Source organism: Salminus brasiliensis, chromosome 8 (genome assembly GCF_030463535.1).
Source record: "Salminus brasiliensis chromosome 8, fSalBra1.hap2, whole genome shotgun sequence".
NCBI lineage: Eukaryota > Metazoa > Chordata > Actinopteri > Characiformes > Bryconidae > Salminus > Salminus brasiliensis.
In genome coordinates this window covers 8,351,436-8,355,878 of record NC_132885.1, presented here as the reverse complement: position 1 = coordinate 8,355,878, position 4,443 = coordinate 8,351,436, and the positions used below count along the sequence as shown (strand labels likewise).

General features: G+C 39.0%; 1 long non-coding RNA gene across 1 annotated transcript; it reads right to left on the bottom strand.

The window, feature by feature from the left end:
* Positions 1-1,544: 1,544 nt before the first annotated feature.
* LOC140560540 (uncharacterized) lies at positions 1,545-3,616 on the bottom strand. The gene is made up of 3 exons (XR_011979976.1): positions 3,331-3,616; positions 1,823-1,870; positions 1,545-1,701 (listed from the first exon to the last, which is right to left on the bottom strand). It is a non-coding gene; the product is annotated as an uncharacterized lncRNA (long non-coding RNA).
* Between the last annotated feature and the right edge of the window lie 827 nt (positions 3,617-4,443).

Genomic DNA, 4,443 nt, shown 5'->3' with positions numbered 1-4,443 from the left:
TGTGGTAACAAGCAATTGTACTAGATTTATTCAACAATGAACTACTAATTGTAATAAAGTTTGGCCAGAATATCTAGGATACAGGAACCCAGATGCAAAATCTTAGTTTTTGGAACCACCATAACAACACTGTTCCCAGGGTGGTTAAATAAAAGTGTCTCTTTTACACACTCAGAGCTCACAGTGTTGTGTGAGATCTCCTGCTGAGTAGACTAGAGCTGGAGAGATGGAGGAAGTGGGTTTCTGAAAGCAGAACATTGGACCACAACCCCATCAGAGTCAGAGGAGCTGATTATGCAGCTGGGAACGTAACTAAATCTCACCTTTCTAACCTCTAGAAGATTTTACAGCCCATGTCCAGGATCACTTGTCAACACTTTGTATCTTCGGGATGACCTCACCTCTCAGACAAACACACACACACACACACACACACACACACACACACACACATACACACACACACACAGCTGAGCTCTTCTTGCAGTCATCAGCACAATATTAAAAGTAGTTTCCTTCATTCTTAACCAGTTTACTCTGTATATGTGTATGTGTGGTGTCCAGTGAGTTGCCTGTGCTTTCTTTTTTGATTTTCTAAAAATGTTCTTACGTTGGAATAAGTGAGTCTCCCCACTTTAACTCAGACACATCACTCAGTCAAGTCCTAGCTCCAGTTCTCAGAGGAGGGCTGGCCTTCTAGCTCAAAGTAAAAGTTGCCTGAACTTTAGCCCAAAGTTGTCAGAGACCTCCAAGGCTTACAGTCTCCTCCCACATTATCATATGTTATTGGTATTGTTCAAACTTGTATTTTTTTAAGAAGTTCCATTAACCCTTTAACAGCCTATGGCCCACCAGTGGGGCGAAAGTGTTATTACAAACTTCTATTACCAAAGAATAGCCCCACCAGTTTGTGCAAAGGTCCCTATAGTTACTGAGTAATACACAGATAGATAGTGAGTAATAAGCCTTTCTGCGTTAAGGGGTTTAAGCCTAGTTTGTTATGTGGGGTGGAACTGCTACTCTACGCTCAACCCTCCTCCTTTATCCCGTCTTGGGCCCGACAAAGTGACCTTAAAAGGGACACTTTGGCAGAGTTACTTAGTTTTTTTGTATTCTTTTTTTTGTTAACCTCCAAAAGTCTCCAATAACCCAAGAAAAAGTTGCTAGATTTGTCAGTATTTGCTTTTAAAAAAGAAAAAGTCGCTAGAAGTGTCTGAAAAATCACTAAATATAGCGACAAAGTCACTAAGTTGACAACACTGCTCATGGACAGCTATAAATGTGCATTTCTGGACAAGCTGAGAGGTCCAGAAAGGAAGTAAAGGAAGTAAAGAAGTATGGACTGAGGCGGTAGAGTAATTTTACAGGATTTTATAATAATATGGTTACACAGCTTTACACAGAGAGAGGTGCAGCTCCACCATAGTGCATTAGCAGCGCTCCAGCCTGGAGTGGCAATGTTAGAGTCAAAAATACAGACAAACACACACAACTTTATTGTTTGTGAAATCTGTTTTAATGAAACACCACAAGAGTTTGGGGGTTTATAAATATAATATTCACGTAACACCTTATTCCAGTTTCCAGAGAGGTGGCAAGGAAAATCAGCTGGTGATTCTTGTAGGTCTATGAAGTCTAAAGAAGGGCTCAGAGTTGGAAAGCCATGGCAGCTTCTTCATTCACACTTTCCATGGTGTAGCCCTGTGAGGAAGACAAAGGACTGATATGAGTAAAAACAGAACTCTTGTATAAGCCAAAACGACAGTGAGAGAAATGATGGTAGTCGCGTGTGAGTGCGTGTTGGTTTTGGTGAGAAACTTACACAGGAAGTTCATCATTTCTCTATGACTACAATTTGCATGCCAGGTGCCTAAAAACACAGACAGATGAGAAAGGGGAGAGGGGGGAACATTAATTTACCTCTTAAATGACACAGTGTACAGCACAGAAAAGCACAGACCAACCACTGAATGCTGATCTGTATACTGTAAGGGAATAGGAATGACTCTGCAGATGTGGTGTAGATCAGTAGTTCAGTCTTAAATGACCAACCAGTCACTCTTGTCCTCTCTTTTAAGCATCTTCAAACAACATAATGGTACAGTAGTAACCCTAAAGTTGTTGGGGTGCCCCTTGTGGCCATCAAGACCTAGACGGCCACTTAAGTTGCTTATCAGGTAAAGTCGGCTCTGGTTCGTGAAGAGCATTCTGGTTTATTTCAGAACATTTGGATTCCCTAATCAAAATCTCAAGTAGGTTCCCACTTACTTATTTTATGCAGAACACATTCATGAATATGCATGTGTACTTATAACATGCCCATGTGGAGCCTGAATGGGTAGCCTGATTGCAAACCAGTTTTGTCCATCGGTTCCATGTTGGCCCCACATATGGATGCCCACCAGGGTCAATAATAGGACCAGGAAGGGTTAAACATAGGCCCCATCTGGATTGTACACTGCACATGTGGCCTAAATGGGACTTATGTAAGATTAAGGTGGGCTGTAATGATAGGGAAGATGAACTGGGTCCCAGTAACAATACATGTACAAACCCACTCCAAGCCTATGTCCACCTGGAGACCACCTGGAGCCGACCTAGCCCACCTTTCACCACAGTGGCTGGAAAGTTGTTTATTTAGTACTCCTCCTATCACACTAACACACTATGCTCAATGGATGGCTGTGGCATCACCAGGGATCGAAGTGGTGATTGGGCCACTCTCTCATCTCTAATAGTTTTCTTGGTCTTCCAAAGCTCCACTGGACGCAATCGGTCCTTTTAACTGCCTGAAAACACATTGCTATCGTCTCATTGCCTTCAGCTTCAGTTCCTTTACATTTTAGAGTGCTAAGCAGCTTCTTAGAGGAGCTCATGGCTGCAGAAGGTTGTGACAAGGTTTGAGGTGTCAGACTTTTTAGAAACTAGAAAATTGCATAACCTGGCCTTTCCTAACGACGACTGTGAACAAGCCATAGCCCTAACAAGCTAATGAAGGTCTCAAATCAAACAAAAGAAATACATTAATCAGGTTTAACATGTTAATTAGAATGTTTCATCTTGTTAAAGCTTATGCCATCTACTACACCAGACACAACAACCTACCTTCTAAACCCAGCAGTGAACCCAAACAGGGGATTTACAACACCAACAACCGACTGCAGAAACTATAGAAATCTATTGTGCATGGTGACCAATGTTTACTGAATATTTATATATATATATATATATATATATATATATATATATATATATATATATATATATATATATATATATATATTATATATATAGGATTAAAAATATTGCTAGTAAAAATGCTTCACTCACAGCTTCACTGTCGCGTTCCCGTTTCCTGTAACAGAAAAACACAAGTTATAAGTAAACATGATTTTTTTTAAAATAGTGAAATAGTTTTAAATTTGAGTTTATATAAAACATATATAATTGCTGTTGTCAGACAAAATCCTTGTATCGCTATTTTTGCAGTGTTCAAATTTTCTGACATGATTTATATCTGTCGGTTGTTCTTTACATCATGTCAATATTTATTTTTGTATTTATTTATTTTTTTAATTGGATGGTTAATGTACATAGTGAATGTCCTTAAGGAAAAGTTAACACATTGACTGCTAATGTTTGGGCATCTCTAGAAGAGTGACCCAACATTTACACATGCCACATTATTGCATATTAGCGTAAATAATAGTACGTTCATTCCATTCATAGAAAATGACTTAGAATAAAGTTATTTTGACTTCAAATAAAAATCAAGAAGGTTTTTTTTCTCTCCTGTAAAGCTGCTATATTGGAGATATGCGTGTGAGAATGATAAAATACATCAAGGTCTCGAGGTGTCCTCGTGTCTCAAGGTGTCCAATCTAAGAGTCCATGAACAGAACTTTAATGATCTATCAGTTATGGCCTTTTTTGCCATTCAGATTGAGACATTAGATTGAGACATTTTGACGTATTGATGGCCAACTACAAGATGGCTTTCCCAAAGGAGAAATGTTGAGAAATAAAGCAGATCTCAATATTGTTTCACTGGTTTCTCCTAAACCTCCCTTAGGACAAAAGAGGAGATCAACATCAACGCTTAACTGACAAATGAGATCTTCTGCTCTGATGGACTGCTGAAAGATCTCTGAGATGTAGAAGAGAGCTTTATAAGAAATGAAGAGCTCTTACATTTGTCTTATATGAATCTTACTCAGCTGAAACTGAGCAAAAATAGATGCAGCCACCTGTGAAACATTACTCTGATCAGAGTGAGAAAATCCAAGAGTTGTTTCACAAACTTGTTTCAGAAACAGGAGAAATCTGCTTAAGTCTGACCTTGGCCTCAAACAGGACACAACAGGACTGTGTTTATGAGAAATTTTGAGACCAAGTAGAGATTTCTAACTTGAGTATTTATTTTCTCTGAGTTTTGTTTAAATA